A 14,931-nucleotide genomic window follows, 5' to 3' on the forward strand; every position below is an offset into this window, starting at 1 on the left:
CTTATATTTCCTAAAAAGGATTTTTTTATACCATTGCCAAATTTAAGGATCACTGACCATTCCCTCAAAATTCAATGTCAGCTTTCTTCTCTACAAACTGCAGGTCTGAGTCTCTCAAGCTTACCCTTATATGTGAGGCAAGCAGGTATAACTACTCCATCACTGAACATTTCTGTACTCCCTTACATGTTATAAAAACAACAACTACTATTACCAATATAAGATTTTACAAAATTTCTATTAATCTATCATCAGACTTAACTCTTCAATAAAAAGAGGCTGCCTGTGGGTCCCATTATGATCTTATCAGGAAACCTAGGCTATGTGCACATAGTCATCAGCTACAAAAATGCCTGTTTTAAATGTAGTCATCCCTTGGTATGTGTGGGATTGATTCCAGATCCCTCTGCAGATAATAAAATCCACAGATACTCAAGTCTCTTATATAAAATGGTATAGAAGGCTGGGCACGGTGGCTCACGCCTGTAATCCCAGCACTTCGAGAGGCTGAGGAAGGCGGATCATGAGGTCAGGAGATCAAGACCATCCTGGCTAACATGGTGGAACCCCGTCTCTACTAAAAATACAAAAAATTAGCTGGGCATGGTGGCACGTGCCTGTAATCTCAGCTACTCGGGAGGCTGAGGCAGGAGAATCACTCGAACCAGGAAGTCGGAAGTTGCAGTGAGCCAAGATCGTGCCATTGCACTCCAGCCTGGCAACAGAGCGAGACTCTGTCTCAAAAAAAAAAAAAAAAAAAAAAAAGGCATAGTATTTGCATGTAACTTATGCACTTCTTACTGTATACTTTAAGTCATCACTAGATTATTTATAATATCTAATACAATGTAAATGCTATGTAAACCATTGTATTATTTAAGGAATAATGACAGAAAAGTTTGTACATGTTCTATACAACTATCCTTTTTTTCCTTGAATATTTTCAACCTACAATTGATTAAATTTATAGATGCAGACTGCACGATACAGAGGGATGACTGTATTATGTTCTCTAAATAGATGTAGAAAAGAACTTTATTTGATAAGCCAAAAAAAATTTCTTAACATTGTCAATTCTATCCCTGCCATACCCGATATTTAGAAAGGACTTTCTCTTAATATTTTAGTATCATTGTTAAAGCACTTTTTTTAAATGTAGTTTGGGGATAGCGGAAAGTATAATGTGCCCATTATTAAAAGTATACAGAACAGGGAAAATTTTCTCCATATTTAGACCTTTCACATTCAAGACAAAAAAAATACATCCTACATACTACTTCACATGTTGTATATTCCTGGGGGTGGAGTCAGATCACCTTTGTTTCCACATAATTTTATTCAAGAAGGAAATATCTACCTTCCTCCTTAAGTTGAGAAACATGTAATAAGGTATTATAAAATATTACATATGTGAATTTGGAGTTCTACATATCTAAAAGCACACAAATAGCTTTCTTCCATCCTAAGCCAAAAACAACAGCAACAATAAAAAAAAAAAAAAAACCAAAAAAAAAAACCTATGGGCAGTATGGCACCTTTCTTCCTAATAACTTCAGACTCAAGAAAGAAAAAGAGCAGAGCCTGAAGACAAATTGGAATAGCCAGGGCTATACATAAACCAAATGGACTGAGAAACTCTGGGACATGAAAGAGATTAAAGGTGCCTACAAAATTTATAGTTAAAAACTGCTTCATCGAGGCCGGGCGCGGTGGCTCACGCCTGTAATCCCAGCACTTTGGGAGGCCGAGGCGGGCGGATCACGAGGTCAGGAGATCGAGACCATCCTGGCTAACACGGTGAAACCCCGTCTCTACTAAAAATACAAAAAATTAGCCGGGCGAGGTGGCGGGCGTCTGTAGTCCCAGCTACGCGGGAGGCTGAGGCAGGAGAATGGCGTGAATCCCAGGGGGCGGAGCCTGCAGTGAGCCGAGATCGCGCCACTGCACTCCAGCCTGGGTGAAAGAGCGAGACTCCGTCTCAAAAAAAAAAAAAAAACAAAACAAAACAAAAAAAAAAACTGCTTCATCTAAAAGCTTGTAGAAGATCATCCAGCAAGCAAAGACAAGATTTTTTTGCACAGTTTTTAATCATAGTTGTTCTTGAACATACCATTTCTCACTACAGACCTACCTCACACAGTGACTGCTGCACAGCTTTTTGCTATATCTCTTGAAAAGTAATACCACTTTTTGGACAATGACTTTTTAAATTACAATTTTTAGAACCAAAAACACGTAAAAAACAATAAAAGTGATATTTAATCGACATATTTAATGCTTTACTCAATACAATAATTTCTATTTAAAGAATATTATCAGAAACAAATAAAAGTGGTTGAAAAGGCAGCATTCTTTATAGCTCTTCTATCTGTTGAGTTTGTGTACTGCTTCCATGTTTCAAAGGTGCTCTTGTATTTCCCCTTTATTTTGCCCTATCAGTACTTTTCTGTGCTATAACTATTTAAGCTGATTTTACTCTTCCTAAAACATGCTCTGCTCTCCTCAAACACCTTTCATACCTCCCTGCTGCCCACAGAATGCTGCTGAAATGGGCCCAATTTCCCTTTTCCTACTGTTGTCTGATACACACAATGCAAACACATACTGTTTCTTCTTCAGGTGTTCCAAATTGACCCCCAGTCCCTGACCATGATACGTCCTGAGTCTTTCCTCCACTATTCCTTCAGCATGGTATGCCCTGCCACCACAACTACCCATCAAGGATTGCCAAAAACTTTTTAGTAGTTTGCTCCGGAACTGAAATCCTAGAGTGGACTCTTAACGGTGGTTCTCAAACTTCATCATGCACCATAATCACCTAAAGAACTTTTAAAAAACAGACTATTGCACCTCATCCCTAGAGTTTCTGATTCAGTAGGTCCGGGATGAGGGTCCAGAAATGGGACTTTTAACAAATTCCTAGTTGATACTACTGCTGGTCCAGAATCCACAATGTAAGAATCACTGAACTATGACTAACAACGGAGTGACATAATTTGGACGTTAGGGTCGAGGGTTAACTGAGAATACCTGACCAGATGAACACAGAAAAGCAGGCAGACTTGAAAGCCATTAGCACATTACCTTGATTTCTCCTTCACTGCCATGTGCTAAAGATGTGTAAGGGTGGCAGGGACAGGAATGAGATGTCAGTTTCTATTGTCACATTACCTTTCTTAACTAAAATGTTAAAAACTGCCAAAGGTGTGAGGCATATTACTTGTTTAAGGTCAGTGATCCTGGGCTTGAAATTTGTTCAACCCACCAGACTCTAAAACCAAATCAGTGTGGTAATTAAAGAGGATGTGGAGAAATAGGAACACTTTTACACTGTTGGTGGGACTGTAAACTAGTTCAACCATTGTGGAAGTCAGTGTGGCGATTCCTCAGGGATCTAGAACTAGAAATACCATTTGACCCAGCCATCCCATTACTGGGTATATACCCAAAGGACTATAAATCATGCTGCTATAAAGACACACGCACACGTATGTTTATTGCGGCACTATTCACAATAGCAAAGACTTGGAACCAACCCAAATGTCCAACAACGATAGACTGGATTAAGAAAATGTGGCACATATACACCATGGAATACTATGCAGCCATAAAAAATGATGAGTTCGTGTCCTTTGTAGGGACATGGATGAAACTGGAAGACATCATTCTCAGTAAACTATCGCAAGGACAAAAAACCAAACACCACATGTTCTCACTCATAGGTGGGAATTGAACAATGAGAACTCATGGACACAGGAAGGGGAACATCACACTCCGGGGACTGTTGTGGGGTGGGGGGAGGGGGGAGGGACGGCATTGGGAGATACACCTAATGCTGGATGACGAGTTGATGGGTGCAGGAAATCAACATGGCACGTGGATACATATGTAACAAACCTGCACATTGTGCACATGTACCCTAAAACCCTAAAGTATAATTAAAAAAAAAAAAAAGAACAAGAAAAAAAAAAAAAGAGTAGAAGTTCTGAATTTAAATTGTTTGTATGCAAATCTTGGCCCTTCTTCTGAACAATTGTGGCCTTGGCAAGTTACTTGTCTCTGGACCTCATTTACTGCAAGAATTAAATGAGATCGTGCATGTACAAACACATAGGGCAGTGCCTGGCAAGTGATAAATGTTCAGTACAGGTTATCTGTTATACATTATTATAAGGTAAAATGTCAAAGTCCTCAGTTTGGCACTTAAGATCTGCTAACCTGCTCTGAGTCTTCTTTCATACTATTCTTACCAAATTTTCCTCTTTAGCTATATTTCTTTCCAAATTATCTCATATTGAGCTTTTTTGCTATTTTACAGCCTCTCTCTACACATCAGTCCTTTTCCTTTTCTATTTAAGTTTCAGCAATGCTCGAAGGCTAAGCTTAAAATCCATTTTCAACATAAAATTTTCCCTAACCACTTCAGCCCTCAACATTCTTCTTTTCTAAGGGATACCTAAACCACAAATCTGTAGCAATCATTTTGTGCTTAGCACATCCATCCTGTTAGTTTTCTTTTCATGAGTTTGCCTCAACTACTAAAAGCTCTCTGAAGGCAGAAGGGATATCTTTTTTACAAGAGAAGAAAACGTATTGTAGTGGCTTTTAAATCAAAGACCTGAGTTTAATACCTGGGTTTGCCACTGTGTGACTTTTTTTTTTACCAGCTGTATGATTTAGACACTTCTTAGCCTCAGTTTCCCATTTTTAAAAAATGGGAGGCTGGGCGCGGTCGCTCATGCCTATAATCCTAGGGAGACTGAAGTGGGAGGATCAAAAAAAAAAAAAGGAAATAACATCCATATCTCACAGGGATGTTATAAAATAGACGCTGGAACATAATAAGCACTCTTTAATGGTGACTATTATTATGTTTTATTTCTTCCTAATCTAGTTGCTCTTAGCAGAGCAACTAGAACATAATAAGCACCCTCCTCACAACTCAAAATAAATTAAGTGAAGAAGGTCCCTAAATCTCAAGCATTAGTAGAGGTCTTTTAATAATGTCTTGACACTTCCTCTTTCTAAGAAGGAAAGAAAATAGTAGACACTATTCTCGTGATTGTATTGGTAGGGTGGTTTACCCCCCTGGGTAAGAGTCTTTTCACAGAAGTAGCAGAAGGTATGTACCTTCATATAAAGTTCTTTTTCCTGAAGAGTTTAAATTACTTATATGTATATGCTTTTTAAAATACAGAATAAAACTATTAAATAGAAAAAATCCATTAATTATATGAGCTGGTATATTTTATATACAGTGGACAGAGGGCTTGATCCTTAATTTACTTGATTTTCAGTAACATGCACTATTATTTTAACACATAGTTATGATCACCATGTGCAGAATTTTGTTTCCTTTTAAATTTAACATAATAAGCATTTTTTCATATTGCTAGAGTCCTTGTAAAACATAATTTTAAAAGGATGCAGTATTAAATATGACTCCTGTTCTCAATGAATCCCTAGCATGAAATGCAGCAGAGTCCAGAAAGAACAATGTTGGTTTACCATTAAAAGAAATGGCCTCACAATTTTAATAATTATAGCACATGTTGAGTATCTTTTAATCAAACTGCTTAGGATCAGAAGAAGTGTTTCGGATTTCTTTGGATTTTGGAATATTTCTACTATACTTACTTGGTTGAGCAGCCCAAATCTAAAGTCCTGTAATGAGCACTTCCTTTGAATATCATGTCAGCACTCAAAAAGTTCCAAATTATGTCCTGTCATTTGCAACAATATGGATGGAACTGTAGGACATTATATTAAGTGAAATAAACCAGGCACAGAAAGACAGGTATTGCATGTTCTCACTTATATATGGAAGCTAAAAAAAAATTGATCTAATGGAGATAGAGACTAGAATGACGTCCACCAGAGGCTGAGAAGGGTAGTAGAGGTGGCTTTGAGGTGGATATGGAGGGGTTGGTTAATGGGTACAAAAATACCATTAGAAGGAATAAGATCTAGTGTTCAGTAGCCCAATAGGTCAATTACAGTTACCAATAATTTATTGTATATTTCAAAAGAAACAGAAGAACAGAATTGGAATGTTCCTAACACAAAGAAATGTTAAAAGTCTGAGAGGATGGATACCCCAATTACCCTGATTTGATCATTATACATTGTGTACAGTTGTGTCAAAGTATCACACGTACCCCATAAATATGTAGAATTATTACGTATCCATAAATTTTTTTTTTTGTTTCAAATTTTGGAGATTTCAGGTTTGGGGATTTGGGATGTGTAACCTGTAATATTTTTTGCTTATGTGCTTTACAGTTTACAAAAAACTTTTATGTTTCTCAACCTAAGAAATGCTTACTGAACACTTACTGCACAGTTCTTTTTTTTTTCTTTTTTTCTTTTTTTTTTTTTTTTGAGACGGAGTCTCGCTCTGTCGCCCAGGCTGGAGTGCGGTGGCGCAATCTCGGCTCACTGCAAGCTCTGCCTCCCGGGTTCACGCCATTCTCCTGCCTCAGCCTCTCCGAGTAGCTGGGACTACAGGTGCCCGCCACCACGCCCGGCTAATTTTTTGTATTTTGTAGTAGGGACGGGGTTTCACCGTGGTCTCGATCTCCTGACCTCGTGATCCGCCCGCCTCGGCCTCCCAAAGTGCTGGGATTACAAGCGTGAGCCCCCGCGCCCGGCTTTTTTCTTTTTTTTTGAGACAGTCTTCTCTGTCTCCCAGGCTGAAGTGGAGTGGCACAATCTCGGCTTACTGCAACCTCCACCTTCGGAGTTCAAGCGATTCTCCTGTCTCAGCCTCCTGAGTAGCTGGGATTACAGACACACACCACCACGCCTGCTAATTTCTGTATTTTCAGTAGAGATGGGGCTTCACCATGTTGGCCAGGCTGGTCTCGAACTCCTAACCTCAGGTGATCCTCCCACCTCGGCCTCCCAAACTGCTGGGATTACAGGTCTGAGCCACCACGCCCGGCCCCACCACACAATTCTTAAAACATTAAATGATTGCCTGGAGCCACTTGGTTAAGAAATAAAAGATCAGGACTCAATCCGGATCATCTGATTCCAATGTAATTTCCACTGTAAATTATGGTCATACCATAGCTGTCTCCGATTTATTGTGATTTTGAGCATGTCACTTTATTAGGCCTTTTTTTCCCTCAACACCATGCATTAAAACTAAATGCCCTCTAAGGCAACCTTCTTTGAGCTCCAGAATAGTAGGCTTTTTTTTCCACTCTGAATCAATAAAACAAGGATCATTTTTGGCTTTAGCTATGAAACAAAATAGGCTATGAAGCATATGTGAGCATTCAAATGATCTATCAAGATTTATAAGCTATCTTAAGAGGTGATTTCTAAAACTATTAAAAAATTAAAAGTTTTATACATAAAGAAAATATCTTTGTTTAAAAGATTGATACCACAGTTCATCTACTAGACTCTGGGAATCCAAAATAGGTTGTTAGAAAACACTTCTGAGGCAAGTGCTACTTAGAAGAATTGTCTATTGATTAGTGCCAGTTCACCAACTCCTTGTTGCTAGATCATGTTGAGACAGGTACATAAGGTGAGACAGGCATAAAAAAAGAGTATGCCAATCACAGACAAACAGAGAGCCAAATCATGAGTGAACTCCCATTCACAATTGCTTCAAAGAGAATAAAATACCTAGGAATCCAACTTACAAGGGATGTGAAAGGACCTCTTCAAGGAGAACTACAAACCACTGCTCAATGAAATAAAAGAGGATACAAACAAATGGAAGAACATTCCATGCTCATGGGTTGGAAGAATCAATATTGTGAAAATGGCCATACTGCCCAAGGTAATTTATAGATTCAATGCCATCCCCATCAAGCTACCAATGACTTTTTTCACAGAATTGGAAAAAACTACTTTAAAGTTCATATGGAACCAAAAAAGAGCCCGCATCGCCAAGTCAATCCTAAACCAAAAGAACAAAGCTGGAGGCATCACGCTACCTGACTTCAAACTATACTACAAGGCTACAGTAACCAAAACAGCATGGTACTGGTACCACAACAGAGACATAGATCAATGGAACAGAACAGAGCCCTCAGAAATAATGCCGCATAGCTACAACTATCTGGTCTTTGACAAACCTGACAAAAACAAGCAATGGGAAAATGATTCCCTATTTAATCAATGGTGCTGGGAAAACTGGCTAGCCATATGTAGAAAGCTGAAACTGGATCCCTTCCTTACGCCTTATGCAAAAATTAATTCAAGATGGATTAAAGACTTATATGTTAGACCTAAAACCATTAAAATCCTACAAGAAAACCTAGGCAATACCATTCAGGACATAGGCGTGGGCAAGGACTTCATGTCTAAAACACCAAAAGCAATGGCAACAAAAGCCAAAATTGACAAATGGGATCTAATTAAACTAAAGAGCTTCTGCACAGCAAAAGAAACTACCATCAGAGTGAACAGGCAACCTACAGAATGGGAGAAAAGTTTTGCAGCCTACTCATGTGGCAAAGGGCTAATATCCAGAATCTACAATGAACTCAAACAAATTTACAAGAAAAAAACAAACAACCCCATCAAAAAGTGGGCAAAGGACATGAACAGACACTTCGCAAAAGAAGACATTTATGCAGCCAAAAAACACATGAAGAAATGCTCATCATCACTGGCCATCAGAGAAATGCAAATCAAAACCACAGTGAGATACCATCTCACACCAGTTAGAATGGCCATCATTAAAAAGTCAGGAAACAACAGGTGCTGGAGAGGATGTAGAGAAATGGGAACACTTTTACACTGTTGGTGGGAGTGTAAACTAGTTCAACCATTGTGGAAATCAGTGTGGCGATTCCTCAGGGATCTAGAACTAGAAATACCATTTGACCCAGCCATCCCATTACTGGGTATATACCCAAAGGACTATAAATCATGCTGCTATAAAGACACATGCACACGTGTGCATTCACAATAGCAAAGAGTTGGGACCAACCCAAATGTCCAACAACGATAGACTGGATTAAGAAAATGTGGCACATATACACCATGGAATACTATGCAGCCATAAAAAATGATGAGTTCGTGTCCTTTGTAGAGAACATCATTCTCAGTAAACTATCGCAAGGACAAAAAACCAAAACCCGCATGTTCTCACTCATAGGTGGGAACTGAACAATGAGAACTCATGGACACAGGAAGGGGAACATCACACTCCGGGGACTGTTGTGGGGTGGGGCAGGGAGGGACAGCATTAGGAGATATACCAAATGCTAAATGACGAGTTAATGGGTGCAGCACACCAACATGGCACATGGATACATATGTAACAAACCTGCACATTGTGCACATGTACTCTAAAACCTAAAGTATAATAATAAAAAAAAAAAGAGTATGCATTTAGAAACTTTCATAGTAATTTGATGATTATTTCTTTTAGTGATTAATTTTTATTACATTTTAGAAAAGTATTGGCCTACCGCAAATTAGGGAAAAACAAACAAAAAAAGACCTTGATCCTTCATCTCAAATAATTTGAGAAGCACTGTTCTAGACCACACTTCTTATCCTTTATAAGTTTTCTTCAACTATATAAGGTAGCAAAACTGAGATACCAGAGTAATAAATAGTATAAAGTTTCATAAATACAGTTGTCCCTCAGTGTCCTCAGAAGGCTAATTCCAGGACCCCCATGGATACTGAAATCTACAGATGCTCAAGTCCCTAATATGAAATGGTATAGTACTTGCATATAACCTTTGCACAACCTCCCATATACTTTAAATCACCTCTAGACTACTTATAATACCCAATACAATATAAATGCTATGTAAATTGTTATATTTTTTATTTGTATTTTTTACTGTTATATCATTGTTTTGGGGGTTTTTTCCCCTAAATTTTTTTTTTTTTTTTTGAGACAGAGTCTCGTCTGTTGCCCAGGCTGGAGTACAGTGGTGCGATCTCAGCTCACTGCAACCTCCGCCTCCCAGGTTCAAGTGATTCTCCTGCCCCAGCCTCCTGGGTAGCTGGGATTACACGTGCCACCACACCCCACTAATTTTTGTATTTTAGTAGAGATGGGGTTTAACCATGTTGGCCAGGCTGGTCTCGAACTCCTGACCTCAGGTGATCGCTTGCCTTGGCCTCCCAAAGTGCTGGGATTACAGGCTTGAGCTACAGTGCCCAGCCTCCCCTAAATATTTTTGAATTCCGTTGGTTGAATCTATGCATACAGAAGGCTGACTGTAGGCTTATCTGACAGTTTAATTGTTAGACACTGTGATGGAAACTGATAGTTGTCCACCAAAACCCACTGTCCTTTTCTCATGCAGTAACAACTGTGGCAAGGCCCATGGCTACCTAGCTACACCATATTCCCCAGTTGTTCTTCACTGCTATATGATGGAGCTCTTGCCAGTAGAATGAAAGTGTATAGACACGATCTATGCTATTTCCAGGTCTGGCTCTTTAAGACAGTGGGTATGACTTCTCCACTGTCTTATTCCCTTCTATAGCCTAAGACCTAAAAGTGGCAGTCCAGCCTAGGTTAAGACAATGCTCAGATGGTGAAGCATGACTTGACAACTTGAAAGGAAACAGGCCCCTGAATAAATTCATAAAGCAGAGCCATTCACTGCCTGAATGATTATCTCAGAACTATTACTGGAAAAGGTAATAAACACCCATATTTCGTAAACCACTTCTATCTTGGGGTCCCTTTGTTAAAACAACTTAGCTTTAACCTAAATATAATATAGCTTTGAAATGTGGTATCCCATCAATGTACCATACAGAATCTGTACCATACAGAATCAAAATGGGTTGGACTGGAACAAACATAGTTTCAACCAGAGTGGTAGCAGTGGCGAGAGAGACAAGTGAACAGATTTGGTATGTATTTTAGAGGGAAAATTGACAGGACTTACTACTTGTGGGGGACAGGGAAGTTTCTGGCTTAAGCCAACATAGTACCATTTATTGAGAAGGGGATGACTGGGGTAAAAACAGGTTTGGGGGAAAATTCTGTAAGGTCACATTAAGTTTGTGATAACCAGAGATGTCAAACAGGAAGCTGAATGTATGTGGCTGGAGCCCTAAGCAGCCATCAGGGTTATCTACGCTTTCTATATGAATAAGGGCATTCTTTTATTTATTTATTTATTTTTGAGATGGAGTCTCACTCTTGCCCAGGATGGCGTGGAATGGCGTGATCTTGGCTCGTGCAACCTCCACCTCCCGGGTTTAAGCAATTCCCGTCTCAGCCTCCCGATTAGCTGGGATTACAGGCGCGCACTACGAGTCCTGGCTCATTTTTATATTTTTAGTAGAGACGGGGTTTCACCAGTTGGTCAGGTTGGTCTCCAACTCCTGATCTCGTGATCCACCCACGTCAGTCTCCCAAAGTGCTGGGATTACGGTATTCTTAAGTTATAAAAGTAGATGAGATTGCCTAGAGAAAAATATATAGAGAAAATGGGGGCTAAAAGCCATGAAAGATGCTACCACTCAGTGGCTGTGGGGAAGAAAAACTGATAAAGGAGGTAAAGAGGTATTAGCAAGAGGAAATTTAGGAGTGTGGTGTTCTGGAACACAAGATGGCAGAAAATATTTTATGGAGGGGATGGTCAACTGTTTGAAATGCAGATGAAAGATGAAACAGCATAAAGACCTGGCAATGCTAGATCACAAATGGCCTTGATAAAAACAGTTTCTGGGGATGGGTGCGGCGGCTCATGCCTGTAATCCCAGCACTTTGGGAGGCCCAGGCGGGCGGATTACCTGAGGTCGGGAGCTCGAGGCTAGCCTGGCCAACATGGAGAAACCCTGTCTCTACTAAAAATACAAAAAATTAGCCACGCGTGGTGGCACATGCCTGTAATCCCAGTTACTCGGGAGGCTGAGGCAGAAGAATCGTTGAACCCAGGAGGCGGAGTTTGCCGTGAGCCGAGATCGTGCCATTGCACTCCAGCTTGGGCAACAAGAGCAAAACTCCATCTCAAAAAAAAAAAAAGAAAAGAAAAAAACCAAACACAGAAAAACAGTTTCTGAAGAGTAACTGGGAGGTGAAAAAGAGAGAGAAGTAGATACCTTTCAAGATGTTGCTGTAAGACAAACAGAGAAATGGGCTGGCAATAAGAGGGAATGTAAGATCAAGAAAGGCTGTTCTTTCTTTTTTAAAGAGAAAATATACTAGTCCATGTTTATATGAGAAGAATGAAGAGTCTGGAATTAATCCAGAGGGAAATGGGAACTTACTGCAGAGTATTAAGCAGGAAAATGACACTAGATTTGCATTTTGGAAATATTACTCTGATGTTAATGTGGAAAATGAATAAGAAAAGGGGAGCAGGACCAGAAGCAGGGCAGTTAAGTGGTTGTTGCAGTAATCCTAGTGAGAGATGATGGAGGTCTGAACTAAGGCAGTGGTAATGAAACTGGGAAAATTACAGAGGTTTTTTGTTGTTGTTGTTTTTTGAGGCAGGGTCTCACTCTGTCACCTAGGCTGGAGTGCAGTGGTGCCACTATGACTTACTGCAGCCTCGACCTCCCGAACTCAAGTGATATTCTCACCTCCCAAAGTGTTGGGATTACAGAGTGAGCCATGGTGCCCAGCAGAGGAAAGATTTTAAGGGTGCAGAATTGACTGAATGATTGGTGGAATGATTGGTCAGGAACGAAGAAGAAAGAGGAGGCAAGGAACTTGATAGATTTCTAACTTGTATAACTTGGTTGATGGTGGTATCTTTTATTTCTGAGATAAGTGACTTGCTTCCTAAAGTTGGCAGCAAAAAGAAAATGTTGCTGCCTGGTAGACATTTCTCTTTTAACTGTCCCATAGTAGATACCTGAAATAAAACACATCCAAACACATTAACTAGGAAGGGGCCTGATCCCCCCATAACTCACCTTTCTAAAACTCACATTCAACTACTTATTGTCATAATATCCTTGATCTAATGCCTGTCCAAACTTCTGTGCCTTTTCTCATGTTACTTCCTGTATTCAGAATGTCTTCCCAACCCCTGACCTTCTTAAATCACTCCTCCCTTCAAATCAAATGCTATCTTTTTCACCATCCCCCAGCAGGAAGTAATCCCTTCTACCTCTAAATCCAGAATACTTAATCTCTAGCACTTTTATAGCACTTAACACCTCTGACCTTGAATTGTATTTATGGAGAGTTCTCTCTTTTATCAGCTTTGGCGGGGGCAGGGTCTGTTTAACATATTTCTCTTCTTCCACAGGCATAAAGATGCTGTCAAATATGTTGAATATTTACAAACATACATACTAGGTATGACAACTTCAAAGCACTGTGTGCTATAGAATATTATTTCCAAATATTTAATAGGTTATTAAAGCTCTGGATTTGATTCCCAGCTGCCACTTACTTTAGCTGTATGACTTTAAGTTGACTAATTTCTTTATTTCCTTACCTGTAAAATTGGTATAATAGTACCTACTTCAGGCTGGGCATGGTGGCTCATGCCCAGCACTTTGGGAGGCCAAGGCGAGCGGATCACCTGAGGTCAGAAGTTCCGAGACCAGCCTGGCCAACATGGTGAAACCCCGTCTCTACTAAAAATACAAAAAATTAGATGGGCGTGGTAGTGGGCGCCTGTAATCCCAGCCACTCATGAGGCTGGGGCAGGAGAATCGCTTGGGCCCAGGAGGCGGAGGTTGCAGTGAGCAGAGATCACGCCATTGCACTCCAGCCTGAGTGACGGAGTGAGACTCTGTCTCAAAAAAAAAAAAAGAAAGAAAGAAAGAAAAAAAAAGTACCTATTTCATAGGGTTGTTGAGGGAATTAAATGAGATGATGTGCATGTGCTACCCTAGAATTAGTCAATAAATGTTACTTATCATAATAACTACATCACACATGCCACATACAGTATTATCATATGTTTTAGTAAGAAGCTACAAGGTATAATAGAGAATATAAGTTGGATATGACTGCTATTTATTATTTGTGAGATCTGGACAAGTTATTAGGTTTCTCTGAGCTTTAGTTTCATTACCTATAAAACAGGGATAATACTCCTTCTATGACAATGTTGTTTTATTAAATGAAATGATGGTACACAGTAAGAGCTAAAATTTTACATTTCTAAGAACAAGACCTATAATTAAAGATCTTAACCAATAGCAACATTTTAAAGGTCGCTTGTTTTTCTGATTGAAATAAGCCCACATGTAGAAGTGAGATAGTTTTCTCTCCAACATTAGTGTTTCTCAAAAGGATTTAATGGGCTGAGGGTTTCAGAAATCTTTACTATTAGTTGGTGAAACTCAGATAAAGATGAATAGATTAATTTAGAATAAAAATGGACCAATAATTGAATACACTGAAACAAAGGGGCACAGAGAAAGTGAAAAACTGCAAAAGACAAGGAGTAATGTTTGTTTTATTTACAAGAAACAGGAAAATGCAATAACTTTCCAGTACCAGCTGGAAAAAACAGCAGGATACACACACATTACAAGCATTGAGTTCAACTTGTTAGTAACCTAGGATAACTACAGTCTAGAAACAAGCTGAAGAGTCAAACAAACTGTGTAACTGTGTCCAATTTCAGAATGTTAAGAGTTAGAAGGCACTATAATGATCACTTACCATTAACAAACACTAGCAGTACAAAAGACTCTATAAAAATGGGTTTTGTAGGCAAATAAGCTTGGGAAACTTATAAGGCATATCAAACTACCAAAGAGTCTCCCATGTATTATGGAAAAGAAACTTGCTTTTTTTTTTTTTTTTTTTTTTTTTGAGACAGGGTATCATCACTCTGTCACCCAGGCTGGAGAGCAATGGCACGATCATAGCTCACTGTAACTTCGAACTCCTGGGCTCAAAGGATCCTCCTGCCTCAGCCTCCCAAGTAGCTACGAATAGAGGTGCAATTAACTGTGTTCAGCTATTTTTTTTTTACTTTTAGAGACAGGGTCTTGCTATGCTGCCCAGGC

The 14,931-nt window shown here is 39.4% G+C and overlaps 1 protein-coding gene across 6 annotated transcripts in view; it reads right to left on the reverse strand.

The window, feature by feature from the left end:
- RIC8B (RIC8 guanine nucleotide exchange factor B) overlaps positions 1-14,931 on the reverse strand; it is a 119,886-nt gene that overhangs the window by 76,381 nt on the left and 28,574 nt on the right. The window lies entirely within an intron of this gene.

The sequence above is a fragment of the Hylobates moloch genome, unplaced genomic scaffold (genome assembly GCF_009828535.3).
Source record: "Hylobates moloch isolate HMO894 unplaced genomic scaffold, HMol_V3 SCAFFOLD_12, whole genome shotgun sequence".
Lineage (NCBI taxonomy): Eukaryota > Metazoa > Chordata > Mammalia > Primates > Hylobatidae > Hylobates > Hylobates moloch.